This window comes from Rhinolophus sinicus, chromosome 13 (assembly GCF_057876585.1).
Source record: "Rhinolophus sinicus isolate RSI-liver-muscle chromosome 13, RSI-T2T, whole genome shotgun sequence".
Classification (NCBI taxonomy): Eukaryota; Metazoa; Chordata; class Mammalia; order Chiroptera; family Rhinolophidae; genus Rhinolophus; species Rhinolophus sinicus.
The window spans coordinates 9,249,622-9,270,373 of record NC_142513.1 but is presented as its reverse complement, the minus strand read 5'-3'; the positions used below and the strand labels follow the sequence as shown (position 1 = coordinate 9,270,373).

The window sequence follows — 20,752 nt, the reverse complement described above, 5'->3', positions numbered from 1 at the left end:
CAGCGGTTTGTCATCCCGTCATCTCAGGTCTGTTTCCCGAATGTTCCTGCTACAGGCAGTCACGGTCCCCAGCCGGGCCCAGGCTCCTTCCCTGCTTCCTTCTTCACCTGCTCCCAGGAAAAACAAGCGCTTTGATGGCAGGGACAGGTTGTAGCCCAAGTCCTGGTGAATTCTGGAGAAACTGGCTGGACTTGCGTCATTGATTAATTTACACGTTTGGATTTTCAACCCAGGAGCTTAATTAAGGCCACTTGCCTTGGTGGGGGCTGGGTCTCATATTTCAGGGAAACCCCCTCCAAAGCTCTGGGTGTCCCAGACCTCCAAGCAGTCTGGATGCCTGGTTACCGCTGGTGGCTGGTGTCTGGAGACCCCCTAGTGGCCAGCACAATGGTAACATACAAACAGTGCCTGAGATCATTCATTCGTTTACTCAGCACGTTTATTAAGCACCAACCTGGCTCAGGTAGTGCTTTAGGGAAATAGCAGGGGACATGACAGAGTCTACTGGGGGGTGGGGTCGGGGGTCGGGGAAGGCCTGTTCAAGAAGGGGACATTGGGGGCCAGCCCTGCGGCTCAGGCGGTTAGAACTCCGTGCTCCTAACTCTGAAGGCTGCTGGTTCGATTCCCACATGGGCCAGTGGGCTCTCAACCACAAGGTGGCCAGTTCGATTCCTCAAGTCCCACAAGGGATGGTGGGCAGCACCCCCTGAAACTAAGATTGAACACAGCACCTTGAGCTGAGCTGCTGCTGAGCTCCCTGATGACTCGGTTGGAGCGCGTCCTCTCAACCACGAGGTTGCTGGTTTGAGTCACGCAAGGGATGGTGGGCTGTGCCCCCTGCAACTAAAAAAACGGCCACTGGACCTGGAGCTGAGCTGCATCCTCCACAACTAAGACTGAAAGGACAACCACTTGACTCGGAAAAAAGGCCTGGAAGTACACACTGTTCCCCAATAAAGTCCTGTTCTCCTCCCGCAATAAAATCTTAAAAAAAAAAAAAAAAAAAAAAAAAAAAGAAGAAGAAGAAGAAGGTGACATTGGAGCCAAGACCTAAAGGGGGTGAGGGAGCCAGCTGTGCAAATATCTGGTAACATATTGTTCCAAGCTAAGGGAACAGCAAGGACAAAGGTCCTGAGGCAGGAACGTGCTTGCCATGTTCAGGAACAGCAAGAAGGCTAGGGAGACAGGAATTAGGTCAGAGAGGGGGAGATGGGAGGAAGTGAGGTCAGAGAGGGAGCCCACGGGGCAGGGCCTTGAAAGGGATTAGAGAGTCTTTGGTTTTTATTTAAAATGAACTGGGAAGTTTCTTCCCTCTAGGGTTTTGAATAGAGGAATTACATGACCTAATTTATATTTGAAAAAAATTTATTTTTAATATGTAGGACATTCACATGCTTTGAAAATCAAAATTATATTATTTCATATAATGGAATCATTTTTTGTCTAGCTTCTGTCACTTGATACAATGTTTTCAAGATTCATCCATATTGTAGTACTTCATTTCTTTCTTTATTTAAAAAGTTGCATATGCAGTGAGGTTACTTTGTCACAGAGTATATGGAGGCTTAGCTCTTTTTTTTTAAAAGATTTTATTGGGGAAGGGGAACAGGACTTTATTGGGGAACAGTGTGTACTTCCAGGCCTTTTTTTCAAGTCAAGTTGTTGTCCTTTCAGTCTTAGTTGTGGAGGGCGCAGCTCAGCTCCAGGTCCAGTTGCCGTTACTAGTTGCAGGGGGCGCAGCCCACCATCCCTTGCGGGACTCGAACCGGCAACCTTGTGGTTGAGAGCTCACGCTCTAACCAACTAAGCCATCTGGCTGCCCCGAAAATGTTTTTACTTTTGATGAAGTCCAATTTATCTATTTTTTCTTGGTTTGTGCTTTAGGTGTCCTATGTCCTCATTCTTTTTTACAACTTTATTGTAGTCTACGGTGTGGCTGGACCATAATAATTCATTTAACTACTTGCCTATTGATGGACAGACACTTGGATTGTTTCCTATTTTGTGATGTTATAAACCTTTTACATAATGTCATTCTGCATGTAAAGGTAGATCAATAGGACACACTCTTGAGTGGGGTTGCTGTGACAAATGTCAAATGCCTTTGTCCTTTTGGTAGATATAGACAAACCTATCAGTAGGTAAGTAGATATTGTGATTGGAATCGTACACTAATTTATACTCCTACCAGCTGTGTTCAAGAGTGCTTGTTTCCCATAGCCTTGCCCTCAGAGTGCGGCTACTAAAGAAAGAAAGATGAAAAATTCAGTCCTTTAGTTATACTGTTTACATGTCAAGTGCTCACTAGTCACTTGTGTCTGGTGGATAATGAGTTGGACAGTGCAGAGAGAGAACGTTTGCACCTTGAGAAAGTTCTATTGGGCAGTTCTGATAAAGAATTGTACAGTGACCTTGACTTTACATTTTAATAGGATCCCCCTGGCTGCTTGTGGGGAATGGATTCAGGGACCGAAGGAGGCAGGAGACCAGGGAGGAGATGACGGCAGTAGGTCCAGGTAAGAGGAAATGGAGGGTCAGCCCAGGGTGACCATGGAGGTGGGAGAAGTAGTCGATTCTGGATGTGTTTTGAAGATGGAGTGGCCGGGATTTTCTGGTTGATGGGATGTAGGGGTGAGGGGAAGAGAGGCTGAGGATGCCTTCCAGGTTTCTGGCCTGAGCTACCGGAAGGGTGGAGGTGCTATTGACCAAGCTGGGGAAGAACAAGGTGGGAGCAGGTTTGGGGAGGAAGAATGTGTTCTGTTTTCAGCATATTATGTGTGACATGCATGTTGGACGTCCCGAGTAATGTTGAGTGGGCATCAAGTTTTTTGCTGGCCTAGAAACTGACATAAATGATTTTGGTCACCAAGATGGGGCAAAGCCAGAAAGGAAGGAAGAGGCAGAATCAAATGCCTAAGATGGGGGCAAAGTTCAAGGGCGGTGATGGGCAGAAAAGTTGTAAGAATAATACCATAAACTTTAATATCTTCTTCACTTTGATCCCCTAGTTGTCAGCATTTTGCTACACTTGATTTGTCATTCTTTTCTCTTTGTGTGCATAATTTCTCTGAACCATTTAAGAGTCAGTTACAGACATGATATCCTTTTATCCCTAAATACTTCAGTGCGCTCTTCCTAAGAACATTCTCTTAGGTGATTACTGTATAGTTTTCAAAATCAGGAAATGTAACATTGATACAATGTTATAATATAATATCTATTGTTCATTTTATTCATTCATTCATTCAGTGGTTAGGCATATATATAATCTATGAAGTAATCCCCCCATAAGCCCAGTACCCATCTGACACCCTACATAATCTTTACATTTTTATTATATTCCCTATACTGTATTTCACATCCCCGTGACTATTTTGTGCTACCAGTTTGTACTTTCTGATCCCTTCACCTTCTCCCCCATCCCTCAACCCTCTTCCCATCTAGCAACTATCAGTTTTTTTCTCTGTATCTATGAGTCTATTTCTGTTTTGTTTATTCATTTATTCTGTTCTTTAGATTCCACATATAAGTGAGGTCGTATGGTATTTGTCTTTCTCAGTCTGACTTATTTCACTTAGTATAATATCCTTTAGGTCCATCCATGTTGCAAATGGTAAGATTTCATTTTTTGGTGGTAGAGTAATACTCCATTGTATAAATGTACCACAATTTCTTTATTCAATTGTCTATTCTTGGACATTTCTGTTGTTTCCATATCTTCACTATTGTGAATAGTGCTGCAGTAAACATAGGGGTGCACATATTTTTTCAAATTAGTGTTTTGGATTTCTTCAGATAAATACCTAGGAGTGGAATTGCTGGATCATAAGGTGATTCTATTTTTAATTTTTTGAGGAAACTCCATACTCTTCCATAGTGGCTGCACCAATCTGCAATCCCACCAACAATGCACGAGGGATCCCTTTTCTCCACATCCTCGCCAACACTTGTTGTTTGTTGATTTACTGATGATGGCCATTCTGACAGGAGTGAAGTGATATCTCATTGTGGTTTTGATTTGCATGTCTCTGATGATTAGTGACTGAGCATCTTTTCATGTCTATTGGCCATTGGTATGTCTACTTTGGAGAAATGTCTATTCATATCCTCTGCCTATTTTTAAGTTGGATTGTTTCTTTTTTTAGTGTTGAGCTGTATGAATATTTTTAAAAATAAATTTTGGATATTAACCCCTTATCAGATGTATCATTAGCAAATATCTTCTCCCATTCAGTAGGATTTATTTTTGGTTTTGTTGATGGTTTCCTTTGCTGTGAAAAAACTTTAGTTTCATAAACGTTAGTAGTCCCATTTGTTTATTTTTTCTTTTGTTTCCCTTGCCTGAGGAGATATATCAGTAAAATATTACTAAGGGTAATGTCTAAGAGCTTACTTCCTGTATTTTCTTCTAGGAGTTTTATGGTTTTGGGTCTTACATTTAAGTCTTTATCCATTTTGAGTTTATTCTTGTATATGGTGTAAGAAGGTAGTCCAGTTTCATTTTCTTTGCTTGTATCTGTCCAGTTTTCCCAGCACCATTTATTAAATAGACTGTCTTTACCCCCAATGTAAATTCTTGGTTCCTTTACATAGATTAAATGACCATATAGACATGGATTTATTTCTGGGCTCTCTGTTCTGTTCCATTGATATATGTGTCTTTTTATGCCAGTACCATACTGTTTTGATTATCATGGACTTTTAGTATAATTTAATATCAGGTAGCATGATACCTCCAACTTTGTTCTTATTTCTCAGGATTGCCATGGCTATTTGGCATCTTTTATGGTTCCATATCAATTTTAGGATTATTTGTTCTAGTTCTGTGAAAAATGCCATTTTGATAGGGATTGCATTGAATCTATATATTGCTTTGGGTAGTATGGACGTTTTAACTATATTCATTCTTCCTCTCCATGAGCATGTTATATGTTTCTATTTATATGTATCTCCTTTAATTTCTCTCTTCAATGTCGTATAATTTTCTGACTACAGGTCTTTTACTTCCTTGGTTAAATTTATACCTAAGTATTTTAGTTTTTTGATGCAATTGCAAATGGGATTGCTTTCTTAATTTCTCTTTCTGATAATTCATTATTAGTGTTTAAAAATGCAACTGATTTCTGAATATTAGTTTTGTTTCCTGCTACTTCATTAAATTCATTTATCAGTTCTAATAGTTTTTTGGTGGAATCTTTGGCGTTCTCTCTATATAGTATCATGTCATCTGCAAATAATGACAATTTTACTTCCTCCTTACCGATTTGGATGCCTTTTATTTCTTTTTTCTTGTCTGATTGCTGTGGCTAGAACTTCCAGCACTATGTTGAATAGAAGTGGAGAAAGTGGGCAACCTTGCCTTGTTCCTGATCTTAAGGGGAGTGGTTTTCCCCATTGAGTATATTAGCTGTGGGTTTTCAATTGTCCTTTTTAAAAGCCCACTAATTGTCCCAATAATGACCTGAAATCCTTACTCTTAAACTAGTTACTACCAAGGTCATTGTACAGCTTCCAAAGAGAAAACATGTACCTACCTAGAGAGAAGAAAATCAATAATATCCACAAATCTGCCTGAAAGAATCTGGGCTTAGAAATCCTATTCACAGACTCTGTACACCTACAGCAGTTGTTCTCAGCTGGGGATGATTTTGGTCCCAGGGGGCATTTGGCAATGTCTGGAGACATTTATGGTTGCCACACTGGGGGTGGTGATATGCTACTGGCATCTTGCGGGTAGAGGCTAGGAATGCTGCTAAACATCCCACTATGCACAGGACAGCCCCCACAACGGGGAATTCTGCGGCCCCAAATGTCAAGAGTGCCGAGTTTGAGAAACTCTGATCTATAAGTGAATTGGGAGAGACCCCTCCCTCTGTTGCCATTGGCACACCCTGTGGACCCACAATTCACCCCAGCAATGCCGTTTCCCCTTAGCTACCCTGGAAAACCCCACTCCTAGAGGAATAGGGTGGTCCAGCCAAGTTTGTTTCTGATCACTCCAAACTGGAACCACCCACATGCCCCATTAGGAGGAGACGGATAAAATAAAACAATGTCATCACACTGTGCCCATTGCTCTTCCCCAGGCTTCGGTGCTTCTCTGTGAAATGGGGCTGGAAAGGTGAGATTGGAAGGGTGCCAGTTATCTTGGGCCGAGCAGCGACTCTATGACTTACGGTCATAACTGCTTCTGACTCATGTGTAATTGACGCATTGGGGTTATGTGCTGACACGTCTCCGGCCTTCTATCAACAGGAGGCTGCCCAGGAATGTCTCCCCATTGGAATCCAGGGTAGGGCCTCTGCTGAGTCACCTCTGGCTCAGGGTCGGGCTCATTTTAAAAACAGCTTCCATTTCTTTCGTGCCAGCTGTACAGTAGGCTCACTGCTAAGTCTACATTGTAACTCACAACTTCCACATGGATGAGCACACTTACTTTCTTGTTTGCATCTTATAAATGAGGAAACCGAGGCTCACAGAGTCATGACACATAGCTGGGAAAGGCAGAATTCAAACCTGACGGGTCAAATTCCAAGCAGATGCTATTTCCAGTCTGCTGCACCTTCTCCCACATGTGGTCTGCGTTCAGAAAATGTATGCGTGGCAGAGAATGGACAATATATTAATTGATACTAGAACCCTAAATTTTAGCAGGAAACATGTTAGCTGTGTTAGCTAATGTCTACTGTTCCCAGCCTCCCTCGCAGCAGTATGGGACATAAAACTAATTCCAGCCAACAGAATGAGAGGGGAAGTGGCACAAGAGATTCTGGTGTGTGCCCTTAAAGAGGTTGAATTCTACTTCCTCTTCTCTACTTCCCACTGGCAGGAACGTAGATACGATGGCAGTGCTAGCGCAGCCACTTCGGAACATGCGATGGAAACTGCTGGTTGAAGATGGAAGCGCTAGAAGACAGAAAGAGTCTGGGTCCTTGACACCTCGGGCCACCATCCAAACCCAGACAGCTTTCATTCAGATGGATGTGAGAGAGGAACGTTAATCATTTTCTTGTCTTGAAGACGCTTGTTATTTGAGCCAGTCTTACATCATTGAACCTATATCCCACTAATGCATTTATTAAATGAATGAATGGATGATTGAATGACAAAGGGCACAGTCAGATCTAGACCCCCACACATATAAAAATATTTGCACAAAGATGAAACTCGAGCCTAGATTGGAAGCATAGTCCAAGTGCAGTGGAAAACTTCATGGCCAGAGAAGCCAGCTCCAAACCTGGTGCTTCTGCTATCTTGCTGTATTTCCCTGGATAACCCACCTGCTCCCTCTGGTCCCAGCACTCCTCGGTTGTAAACCAAGCTTAGCAAGTTCATGCAATCTATGCAGTTTGAAGATGTTCATTGTTCTCTACGATTCCACTTCTAGGAATCCATTCCCAGAGAAATTCTCACCTCATAGTCTATGAACACAGGTGCAACGATATAGCTTGGTTTGCGGAGCGAAAACTTGGAAATATCCTTAAAAGTGATTAAATAAACTATGGAACATTCATGCTCCGAAGCGCTACACTGCTGACTGTGGCCACGAGGAATTCTCTGGTGCCACCTGCCGGCACAAAATGATACTGCAGCCCAGCCCCGCGGCATTGGGAATTTCCAGGCTGAGAGAGGTTCCGGGCAGCTGGGAGGATAGTTTGGGAAGTCACAGAGCAGGGAGAGATTTGGAAGGAAGGTTAAGGCAAGGAGGCTGGCCTGGGTGTGGAGGCTGAGAGCAATGACCTGGGTTTGAATTCCAGCTGCACTACTTCCTAGCTGGGTGAACTTGGGACGTCCTCTAAGCCTCTGTTTCTTCTTCTATAAAATGAGAATCCTGGGGTCCAATTCATAGTTGTCTGGAGAGCATTCCATGAGAGAATTCACTCATTTGATTATTTGCTGAACCAACATGGAGCACCTATGAAGCTGCTGATTGATTGGGAATCTCATCTAGGCACCGAGGATATATCAGGACCCGGGTGCTGCCCTCAGGGAGCTTCCAGCGGAGGGGGGAAGACAATCAAGAAGTAAAACTGCATATAAGATAATTTCAGGTGTTGATGGCAGTGGAAGGGAAAATAAAGCGGGAGCTGGATCTGTGCGTGTGGAGGCGCGGTGATAAACTGGTGCTTGCGGGAGGCATCGCTAGGAGGCTGGAGCAGAGGCCTGAAGGAGCTGTGTCGTGTGTGTATAGCGTGCACGTAACATGCTAGCAGAAGAATCTGGCTCATAGTAAATGCACAATGAATGATGGATCAGCCTCACCACACGAGGAAAGGAAGTAAAGGAGTGATTGGACCCTATTTCCCTCCCAGGGTCTGATGCAGTCGCAAGAGAAGATTCCTTGCAGCCTGGTGGGTGGAGAAGCAGCTGCTCGACCTGAGCAGACGCAGCTCTGGGAGGTCTTGGGCAAAGGACTGTCTGGCCTCCCTTTCCTCATTTGGAAAACAGGGTGAGAATGCTCGCCTTGTGAGAGTGGGGGATGTTATGGGCTGACTATGTTCCCCCCACAATTCACATATTGAAGTCCTGACCCCCAGTGTCTCAGAATGTGAATGTATTTGGAGACAGGATCTTTAAGGAAGTAGTTAAGTTAGAACGAGGTCATTAGAGTAAACCCTAAACCCACATGACCGGTGTCCTTAGAAGATGAGGAGAGTAGGACACAGACACACACAGAGGGACAACCATGTGAAGACACAGAGAGAAGACAGCCATCTGCAAGCCAAGGAGGGAGGCCTCAGAGGAAATCAGCCCTATGGACACACTGATCTGAGACTTCCAGCCTCTAGATCTGTGAGAAAACAAATTTCTGTTGTTTAAGCCACCCCGTCTGTGGTGCGGTGTGACGGCAGCCCGAGCAAACCAATACAGGCTGGTGAGTGAATACAGACAAGCACATAGGAGGCCCTCTATAGAGCCTGCTTCCTTGGCCCAGAGCCACACGGGGCCTCTCAGCTGAGGCTGGGGCCTGGCTCGTGAATCCCAGCATCCCTGCCGACTCCGCGTCAGTTTTGAGATCACTGAGGTGACTCGGTGCGGCCCACGTGGTACCTCGGGATTGGCCCTGCCTTGGGGGACCCAGATCACTTAATCTCTGCTCTCCTCTCTGGTTCATAACTCAGTCATTCCAGAACTTCACTGTGGCCATTCTGTGAATTACGGGGTGGCTGGTATGTCAGCTAGGGACTAGTCGGGAGAACGGAGACCACGTTAGGAATTTCAAACAGAAGGAATGGAATACAGGGAATTGCGTGCACAAATAATGGAAGAGCTGAGAGGCCAAAGGGCAAGAGGAGGCACCCCAGGGTGAGCTACGGCCGAAGGCTAAAGGGACAGAAGGAGGCTGTTGTATCAGAGACCCTAGAAGCCGGGGCTAGAATCCCAGTGGGGTCTACCTGGTGGGAACCGGGGCCAGGAAGAAAGGGCCTGTCAGGCAGGGCTGGTCCTCTTTGCCCTCACATCAATTTCCTGCCGTCCCCTGCTCTGCTCTGAGTTATAGAGGGGCTGACCTCTGCAAGCTGCATTTCCCAGGCTTCAGGTCAGCTGACTTCCCAGTGGCCAATGGGAGGTCCTGGTGGGAGACTGGAGGCCAGGAGGGGAGAAGCCAGAGTATTTCTCCCTCTCTTTACACCTTGTGCTGCATCTCCATCAATGACTGAGTCTCCTCCATGGATCCAGCCCCGCGAGATAGTCCACTGTGCTTCTATCTTTGTTGAGTGACCACAGGCCCCCCGCTGCTGTAACCTTCCCTCTTCCCTCAGTCCCTCCAGCTTAGAGATGGCGACTGCTTTCTGTTGCTGCACGTCTTTGAGCGTCTTTGCAGTCTCTTGCTTGGCTTCTGGGTGCCTCCATCACCTCTGCAACCACTTCCCTGTTGGAAAGTCTCTCTGTTTAAATGCTCAGTGGTTTCCTGGTTAAATGGTAATTGATATGAGAAAAGGATATGAGAGCAAACTGGCAAGTGGCCAGCCCAGCCGGCCTCTCCAGCTCCTTCCCCCTTCTTATACATAACAGCTAGCAGCCTGCAGGTGGGGAGAGGCAGCTGGGTGCTGGGGAGCAAGAGGTGGCCCTAGAACCAGACAGTCCTCATTTTGTTCTCTCTCTGCAACTTGTCAGCTCTGTAAACTTCATCAAGTTACTTCCCCTCTGAGGCCTCAGTTTCCTTACCTGTCATGTGGGGATAAGGATCATACCTATTGATACAGTGCTGTTCTGAGGATTTGATGAGATGTGGCAGGGAAAGAACCTAGCCACCACCTTAAAAAAGAATAGGGAAGAGGAGACTTCCCCTATCAGTAGTTAAAAGGCATACACCATTATAATAAAAGCAGCGGGGTGCCAGCGCAAGGAGAAACAGACCAGTGAGGCAGAGCAGTGGTGTCGGAGCAGCCCATGTGGGTAAGAGAACTAAATACACAAAGGCTTCCCCACAGCCCACCTGGGAAAGGAGAGATTGTTCAGAAGGTGGTGTTGGGAATCTGGCCCAAATCAAACTGGGTCTTTACTTCACACTGCAAACAAAGGTGGACTCTAGATGGATTAAGATTTAACATGAAATGCAAACCTATAAAACTAGTAGAAGTTATATATACACACTGGAATACTACTCAGCCATAAAAAGGAATGAAATTCTGAGGTGACCAGATGGCTCAGTTGGTTAGAGCGCAAGCTTTGAACAATAGGGTTGCCGGTTTGATTCCCACATGGGCCAGTGAGCTGCGCCCTCCACAACTAGATTGAAGACAATGAGCTGCTGCTGAGCTTCTGGAGGGGCGGCTGGATGGCTCAGTTGGTTAGAGTGTGAGCTCTCAACAACAAGGTTGCCAGTTCAATTCCTGCATGGGATGGTGGGCTGCGCCCCCTGTGACTAAAAATTGAAAATGGCGACTGGACTTGGAGCTGAGCTGCGCTCTTCACTAGATTGAAGGACAACAAGTTGGAGCTGATGGGCCCTGGAAAAACACACTGTTCCCCAATATTCCCCAATAAAAAAAAAAAAAAAAAAAGGAATGAAATTCTGACACATGCTACAACATGGATGGACCTTGAAAACATTATGCTGCGTGAGGTGACATGTCAGTCACAGAAATACAAATAGTGTATAATTCATTTATATGCAGTATCTAGAGTAGTCAAATTCGTACAGACAGAGAGTAGATTAAAGGTTTCCAGGGGCTGGGGAGGGGAAGAGAGCAAGGGTTATTGTTTAAAGGGTACAGAGTTACCTGTTTGGGATGATGAAAAAGTTTTGGAAATGAATGATGGTGGCTTGCACAGCACTGTGAATATATTCAATGCCACTGAATTGTACCTTTCAAATGGTTAAATGGTAAATTTCATGTTATTTATATTTTACCATAATACAAAAGCACTAATGTATGAAAGGCAAAAAATTATTTAAAAAATTGTGTTTTTTTTTAAAAATTTATTTTGATTACATCAAAATGAAGGATTCCAGCCAAAGGATATCATGGACAAAGTTAATAAACCTAGATGTCAGAATCTGAAGACACTGCAGTGCCTAAAATCTCAGTGCTTAGACTATACAAGAAACTTGCAAATAAACCACAGAAAAGACAGCAGACCCAATGGAAAAAGGGCAACGGACGTGGAGAGCAATTTACAGAAGAGGAAAACCACAAGCACGTGAAGAAAGCTCAAACTCCTTAGTAATAGGAAATGCAAATGTAAACAACCAGGAGATTTCACTTTACACCCAGGAGATTGGTAAAAATTAAAAAGTTGAACAGCACCCAGATTTTGGTTTCAAAATCTCCGTTCTCCACTAAAATGAACCAGGGCAGGGGTAAGAAAAGTAGAAATTGAGCCTGGAACATCTTGTGCCAGAAAATAGGGAAATGCTCAAAGAATACTGGGGACATGGTGTAAGGCCACAGAAGCCCTCAGAAAGGAGCTAACACTGGCCAATCTGGGTCAATTTCAGCATCAAATAATGGTCGTGATGGATTTAGAACCCATGGAAAAAAATAAAATCCATAGGTCCATAGTGATATATATGAATAAGCAGATATATGGGGGTGTGGTAATTTTAAGATATGTCCACAAATTCTTTGACAGCCTTCTCTCCAAGAGGTGGAATCAAATTCACTTCCTCTTGAGTGGGCGCCTAACTTAGTGATTCCATTCTAGTGAGTAGAATATGGCAGAATTGAGGCTGTGTAGGAAAACTAGGTCATAAAAGGCATGTGCTTCCTTCTTGCTCTCTCTGGTCCCTCTCTCGGGGGAAGACAGCTTCCGTGTCGTGAGGACACTCAAGAAGCCCTAAGAAGAGACCCACACGTTGAGCACCCAATACAATAGCCACTAGCCACGTAACGTTAGGCGCTTGCAATATGGCTGGGCCCAGCTGGAATATGCTGTGTTAAATACACACTCCATTTCAAAGACAGCATGAAAAAAAGATGTCAAATACTCGTTAGCATTGTTTTGTTAATATTAAGAACATGTTGAAATGAGATTTTAGATATATTGGGTTAAATAAAATAGATTACTAAAATGAATTTCACCTGTATTTTTTTTTCTACTTTTCAAACTGGGGCTACCAGAAAATTTAAAATTAGACATGTGGTTCCCATTTATGGCTCACATTGTGTTTCTACTGGATAGTGATGTTCCAGCCCCAGCAGAGCTTTCAGATGACGGTAGCCCCGCTGACACCTTCACTGCAATTTCTGCAAGACTGAAAGCCAGAACCTTCCGGCTAAACCACTCTTGAATTCCTGACCTGCAAAAACAGGGAGAAAATTATTATTTTAAGCTGCTAAGGTTTGGGGTTATTTATTACATAGCAATAGATTGATTGAGGCAAACATATAAATGGATGGTAAAATCAGTGGGTGAAAGTTAGAGGAAGAACAGGATATTTAAATAGTTTTAAAATATCTTCTCACAAGGTTCTTACTCATTACCAAGAGAAAAACAGTAACTTGACAGTGGTGAAACCTGGCAGATGTCACCTTGGCTACCTGATCAATAGCATCACCAGTTAACAGGACAAACAGTTCTTAGGTGCCTCCGGAGGGGAAGCAGCGAGGACACCTCATCACTTGGGTCATACCTGACAAAGGGGCAGAACCTGAGCGCAAACATGAGGAAACTTTGGACAGACCCATGGGAGGGACATTCTACAAAGTAACTGGCCTGAACTTTTTAAAAATGTTAAGGTTATGAATGAGCAAGGAAGACTGAAGAACTGCTGCCAATTAAAGGAGACCAAAGAGACCCGGCAACTGAGTGCAGAGTGAGTGGCAGACACCCGCCCACCTCGTCCCTAACCTCTTCAGCATGCATATCATAAGCTAGAGGTGAGTATTACATTCAGTGAAATGCACACCTTAGGTGTAATTTAGATTATTTTTGACAAGTGCATCTACCTGTGTTATCCCAACTCTTTCCAAGATACAGAACACGAGGTGGGCTGAATTATGTCCCTGAAAAAGATATATTCAAGTCCTAACCCTTGTTACTTGTGGATGCGACCTTCTTTGGAAATAGGGTCTTTGCCGATGTAACTGATTAAGATGAAATTATACTGCGTGAGGTGGGCCCTAAATCCAATGAGTGGTGTCTTTATAAGAGAAAGGAGAAGACACACAGAGGGGGAAGAGGGCCATGCAAAGACAGAGGCAGAGATTGGAATGATGGACCTATTAGCCAAGGAACAGCCAGGACTGCTGGAAGCCACCAGTCGCTGGAAGAGGCAAGGAAGGACCCTCCCCGAGCCTTCAAAGGGAGCATGGCCCTGATTTCAGACCCCTGGCATCCAGAACTGTGAGAGAATAAGTGGGTGTTGTTTTAAGCTGCCTAGTTTGTAGCACTTCAGTATCGCAGCCCTGGGAAAGTAATACTGAACATTTACCACCACCCCAAAAGGTACCCCTGTACCCCTGCCCCGTCAATCCTGCTCATCCCTCAGCTTGAGGCAATCACCGTTCTGGTATTTTCCATCATAGATTAATTTTGCTTATTCTAGAGCTTCATATAAATGGAATCATGTAGCAGGTATTCTTTCATTTAGTACAAGATTTTGGAGAACCACCTAGATTGTTGCATCTCTCAGTGGTTGGCACGCCTATAATTAAAGTCAATTTGCTGGAGGAGGAAGCAAATTTCAAAGTTGAGGAGAGGAATGGACAATGAGGCTGGAAAATTTCTCTTGAAAGCTGGGCTTGGAGCCCCCTGCCCTGCGGTCTCAGACCTCTCAGGTAGCAGGAGGCTGGGCTCCACCGCCACCTGGTCACGGGTGTTAGAGGCAGAGGGAGCGGCATGAGCAAAGGTGTGGGGGTAGGACCATGCAATGTACTCGTATGGCTTTCTACACTCAGACAAATAAGGTAATCCCTGTCCATGGGGACTGTTTTAAAGTTAGAAAAGGATGTAGGTCTTCCTTCCACCTCCCACCCAAGGCCCCCAACCCCCATCCTGGGGTAGACTTACTTTAGGGGCTCCCAGTGAACCAGCCACTTGGTGTGCATGCCTTGTGCAGTGCCCTGCTCTTGCATCTGGATTCAGCAAGACTGTGACAGACATGCTGGGGTACCAGTTTGGGGCGCAAGCCCTAAAGAAGGCCTAGCAGCTTTCACTGCCACGCTCTTGGGGAAGCCAGCCACTACGTAAGAAGTATGGCTTCTGCGCTGGGGAGACCACGTGGAAAGACCACGTGGCGTGGCAGCTTGGACCACGTGCAGGGGCCATGTATAAAGCCACATGAAGATACCATGTGAAGAGGTTACCTGTGCAGAGGCCACTTGGAGAGGCCATGTGGGGAGGGAGCCACTCTAATGGAGATCCAACCGAGGAGCTGAGAACTAAGCTGGGCCATCCTCATGAAGGGGCCACACATGGGAATGAAAAAGTCACCTTTTTCATTCCAGCCAGCAGCCAGTACTGGAGCAGAGACGACTGTTGCCTTGTGTCCTATCCACATTCCTGACCCACAGGATGGTGGTTTTGTTAAGCCCCTAAGTTTTGGGGTACGTTGTTACACAACAATATTCAGCAAAGCCCAGGCCCTAGCCTGCCACTGTTGCCAGTTTCTTACGACCCTTCCAGCGAGAGACTACCTCCTCCACCAAACATATGATACACTCCCGAATTCCCCTCATTTATGTGGGGTTTGCACACCACACCTCCTGGCCTGCACTTGGCTTTTTTTCGTTTAACACTAGATCTTGGAGATGGTTCTAGATGTGTGCTGTTCAATACAGTAGTAGGTAGCCACATTTAATTGTGATTTAAATGTAATTAAAATCAAACAAAATAAAAAGATTAGTTCCTCAGTCACACGGGCCACGTCTTGCGTGCTCAGTGGCCACATGTGGCTGATGGCTCCCATATGGCAGCACAGCTGTAGCATATTTCCAGCCTCCCAGAAAGTGGCATGGGACACTGCTGGTCTGGATCCTCTCCGGCAGTTACCTCTGTCTTTCTAGAAGCGGCATCGTATTTCCTGGTAACGGTAGCCACTGATGTGATCTCACAAGTTTCTGCTATTACACATGTCCATCGGTCTTTCTGGAGGTCTTTGTAATGTAAATACGCAGCATTGCTGGGCCCTATGATAGTTTCCGTTTTGATATCTATGGCAGAAGTACTTAAAACTGGAGGTCGTACCACTTTGCACAACCACTAAAAGTTTCCCCACACTTTCAATACCGTGTTATTCACATTAAAAAAACTTTTAGCTAATGGTGAAGGTTTTCAAGATAAACAATACCGGGACACTGCCCTGCCGTGCCTTCTTTCATGTCCCGGTGCCACTGGGCATCTTTCCATGTTGGCATATGAAGATGTATCTACCTTGACTTTTTAAAAAATGGTGGTAAAATTCACAATTTTAAGTGGACAGTTCAGTGGCATTAAGTACACTCACATTGTTGTGCAACCATCTCCACCATTCATCTCTAGGACGTTTTCCTCTTCCCAAACTGAAACTCGGTCCCCATTAAACACTGACTCCCCATTCCTCCCTTCCCCCAGCGCCTGGCAACCACCTTTCTACCTTCTGTCTCTGTGAGTTTGCTCTAGGCACTTCATATGAGTGGAAACACACAGCATTTGCCCTTTTGTGCCTGGCTGCTTTCGCTCAGCATACGGACTTCAAGGTTTACCCACGTCGGAGCACGTCTCAGAACGTCCTTTTTAAAGACTGAATTACATTCCCTCGTATGTCTAGACCCCGTTTTGTTTATCCACTCATGCCTTGATGGATACGTGGCTTGCACCTGCCTTTTGGTTATTGTGAATAATGCTGCTATGAACATCGACGTACAAATATCTGGTCAAGATCCTGCTTTCAATTCTTTTGTGTATATACTTAGACGTGGAATTGCTGGATTTTTCATTTTTTTGAGGAACAGCCATACTGTTTCCCACAGTAGCTGTACCATTTTACATTCCCACCAAGGGTGCACAAGACTTGCAATTTTTCCATAGCAATTTCTCTACTTATTTTCTGGTTTTCTTGATAATACCCAACCTAGTGGGTGTGAGGTGGTCTCTGATTGTGGTTTTGATATGCATTTGCTTAGTGATTAGTGAAGTGGAGCATCTTTTCATGTGTTTATTGGCCATCCATAGATCTTCTTTGGAGAAATGTCCATTTTGCGTCCTTTGCCCATTTGTAATTGGGTTTTCTATTGTCAGGTTGTAGAGTTCTTTACATATCTGGATAGTAACCTCTCATCAGATACATGATTTGCAAATATTTTCTCCCATCCGACACTGCCTTACCACTCTGTTGATTTTGTCCTTTGCTACACAGAAGTTTTTAATTTTGATGTCCAGTTTATCTGCTTTTTCCTTTTGGTTGCCAGTGCTTTTGGTATCCCTTGTCCCTTTAAATGGCTATGGCGTGGTCCATTGTGTGGTGGTTCTGCAATGGGATCTATCAGCAAATTCTGAAGGTTCTACTTTCAAAATAGATCCAGATTTCGACCATACCTCCCCCCCCCCCCCCCGGCCACCATCATGACGGAGTCCAGCCACCGTCGCCTGCCTGCACGACCCATTACCTCCCCACTGGGCTCCCTCCTTCTGCCCTAACCTAACCTCCAGTACAGCCCACCGCCTACATGCAGCCAGAGGGATTCTGTTCGAACCTAAGTCAGATCCTGTCCCTCCTTTGCTCAGAATCCTCAGTGACTCCTGCTAACCCAGAGTAAGAGCCAAAGTTTTTACAGACCATATCACCCACAAGGCCCTGAGTGACACGGTCCCCACAGTTTCTATGAGCGCATTTCCTGCTACTCTCCCTGTACTCCACCCACAGCAACTGCATGGGCCAGGCAGGTTTCTGCCTCAGGGCCTTTGCACTTGCTGTTCCCCTGCCTGGCAACTCTCCCCACAGCTACCTTTATGGCCCACTTTCTCACCACATTCATATTTTTGCTCAAATATCACCTCAAGGAATCCTCCCCTGACCACTCTAATTTAAAGTTAAAACACACTCCCTCCCTCACATTCCCATCTTCCTCCTCTGCTGTATTTTTCTCCATGGTGCTTACCAGAAAGTAACACAATGTCTACTTTTTTTCTTTATCTTGTTTATTGTTTGTCTTCCCCAAGGGGAATGTCAACTCCACGAGAACAGGAATCGTTTCTGTCAGGAGTGTCTCTAGGGCATGAGCCGCAGTAGGTGCCAAAAAATATTTGCTGAATGACTAAGTACAAGTGAGCACCTTCTGTCTGTTTGTTGGACAGTTTTTATTTCTTTCAACGGCCTGCTTGTGTCATGTGAGCAGCTGTCATATCCAGAGTGCTGACCTGTGTATCCCAAAGCAAGGGCCCAATGGGTCCTCATTGCCAAGGATTATTTAAATCCCTCTTGCATTCCTAGAGCCTGCCACATGGTGGCAGCATATGCCCAGGCAAGTTTTGCAGGCAGCCCTGAGCGTCTCCCAGAACGCCCAAATTCCAGATCCCAGGACATTGGGCCTGGCAGCCCTTAGGCATCTAATCTCAGCCCCATTAGGCAGAGGGGGAAAGGGAGGCCTTGAAGAGGAGGCGTGGTGGGGAAAATCTCAGACATTGTGGTCAGGGTGTGTGTCTTTAAGTCTGGCTCTTTTACCAGTTCACTGTAATCTTGGGGGACATCTTAACCTTCTCTGGGCGTTTCCCACCTGCCTCCTTTGTGAGGTTTTTGTGACCTGCCTTTGTGAGGCTAAGCGGAGGTCTGATTCACTCCCATGTGCTGCTGGGGCCAGTGTGGGAACAGCAGGCCCAGAACACCCACGAGAGTGGGGACATCACCCCCATTTTCTAGATCAGGGACTGAGGTATAGAGGGGACCCCGGAGTGTTGCAGCCAGGGTACAGGCAGCAAGAACAAAAGTCCGATCCTTGCTGCAGTGCCACTGCTCCAAACCCACTAGAGACAACCTCCATGGACCGTCTCTGATGGGTCCCCTTTCTGCCTTCTTTTTTACACACTGGGTGATCTCTAAGCCCCTCTCAAACACCTTGATCACTCTCATCAAAGCAGCAACAACGGGGCTTCCTTTGGGCAAGTCCCCTCAGTTTCCTCCTCCAAAAAATGGGGCCAAGGAAAAGCTGCAGACTGGAAGAGATTCTGAAAGCAGTTTGCGGGCAGAGGAGGGCGTGTATCTGGGGAGGACAGGGCCTGTTCCCTCCACGGCCCCCACCTGACTCCTGCCCACGACTCCTAGCCATGTGGGTGGGCCCAGCCCCGTGCTTTCGGTGTAAAAGAGAAGTTGGAAATTTGAATTTTGACGTGAAGTCTCCCAATTTTAAAATGTTGGCAATAAATTCATTGAGAACAACAACAACAAAACAAAGAAAACACCATGGGGTCAAACTGCACACGTCTGTGGGTTGGATTTGGCTGCTGGTGGTCGGTTTGAGACCCTGCACAGTCCAGCTTCCTACAAACACCTACGCAGGACGTAGCTGGGAGTGATCGCTGTGGGTGGTGTCAGGTGAATCACGGTTTCTGGGCTCTCGCTGCCTGCAGGGCCACTGGGTGTGCTCTGGCCCTCTGGGCCATAGAGGTTCAGCTCCCATCAGCCCCCTTCTCGGGAAAGGCTGAGCGTGCGTGGTGAGGCAGCAGGCTGAGCCTGTTGAGCAACAGCCTTGTGAAAACAAGGGCTGACGTCACCCGTCACCCGAGCAGGCATGCAGCCTCCCTGCAGGACACCTAGGGTGGCACCGAGGTGGGAACTGCCACTGATTTTACTTTCAGGCCAGAAGGGGGAATCTTGGGCAGGGAAGGGAGGAAAGCGAAAGGCTCAGTATTTGGTGGGCACACCTCCATTCCAGAGGCCAGAGGGCCAAGACCTGACGGGACTGAGTCTCATCCTTCAGGGCCAGTCCCAGCCGTCTGGGTTCCTTTTTGACTCACGGTGTGATCCCAGGCCACTGTTCTCTGGTCCTTATTTTTTCCATTCAGAAAATGGGGTTCACATCGCCAGACTTGTTATGATTTATTACAAACCCAAAGGGGAAGATCAGGCTGGAGAGACTTTAATCCTTCCCACCCCTTTAATGGGAACTTGAGCAGGCACACTTAGCTCTGCTGGGCCTCAGTTTCCTCATTTGTAAAGTGGACATTAATAACAGGATCCCATTCCTCTAAATAATCAGGATTAAATGAGTTAAAACATGCAAAGAGCTTAAAATGTGGTTCAGAGAAAGTGGAAGATTGGCTTGAGGATACACAGCAAATCCTCCAATTAGCTTCAGACCCCACCAAGTCTCACTGCTTCTCCAGTTTGGGAGGCAGGTGCTGAGGCTCAGAGACGGGAGCCATCCTGCCTGAGGTCACACAGCCCAGCTACTGGAAGACCTCATCTTCTTCTCAGCCTCCCTCATCTGTTGAGCGCCTTCTGTGTGCCAGGCACTGTTTTAGGCAATGGGGAACAGCAGTGGACAAAACAAAAATCCCTGCCCTGGTGGGGCTGACATGGGGAGGAGGCAGCAGGGAAGGAAGCAAGATGAGTGGTTGGAATGATTTTTATAGTAATGAGAACAGTCAAGGGAATAAAGCAGGGGTGTGAAAGGAGCAACTAAGGGCCTGGGGCATTTGATGGGGGGGTCAGGAAGGGCTCCTTCGAGGTGCTAACCTTTGGGCTGAGCCTTGGGCAGAGCTGGGGGGACAGTCTTCTTGGTCCCGAGGGAACAGCAAGTACACTCATTCACCGGTACATTTTGGGCATGCCCAGCCCAGGAGCTCCAGTACTGAAGGGACAGTCTTCACGTGCAGTCAGTCTGGGGTGGGGGCAGACAACTAGGATAATGGAGCTGGAGATAAGGGCCAGGAAGGAAGTTCACTAGCAAATGGAGCAGGGAGGGCATCTCGGAGGTGGTGGGCCTCAAGCTCAGACCTGAGTGTCCCACTTTGCATCTGGGAAGGCCTGGCTGGGGGGCCCTGGGGCCTTGGATCCCTCCCTGGTGCTGGGAAGGCCCGGAAAGCTAGGAGGCCGGGCCAGCGTTTCATCCTGCCCCGCCCTGCCCCCCACCCCTCAAGGGCGCTCTTGGAGATGTCATTTCTCCAGCTCTCCAGGGCAGAGGTCACCCCAGCTCAGCAGATAACGTTGAAGATTGAGCAATGCCTGCTTGCCCGCCAGGGCTGGGGTCAGTGGGCCGGGGGTCAGCCCCACGCAGGCTGGGAGCTCCTGCCTGGGCCTGAGTGACAGAGGGGTAGGCCCAAGGAGCTGCCCAAATGGCCTAGGAATGGGGCCGGAGAGGGCAAGGGGCTGCTTGAGCCCACTCACCAG

The 20,752-nt window shown here is 46.4% G+C and overlaps 1 long non-coding RNA gene across 1 annotated transcript in view; it reads left to right on the top strand.

Annotated features, from left to right (window-relative positions):
• Positions 1-20,752, top strand: part of LOC109444591 (uncharacterized) — a 212,406-nt gene that overhangs the window by 1,037 nt on the left and 190,617 nt on the right. The window contains exon 2 of the long non-coding RNA XR_012491265.2: positions 2,433-2,516. This is a non-coding gene — a long non-coding RNA (uncharacterized LOC109444591). The remainder of the gene's footprint in view (positions 1-2,432; positions 2,517-20,752) is intronic.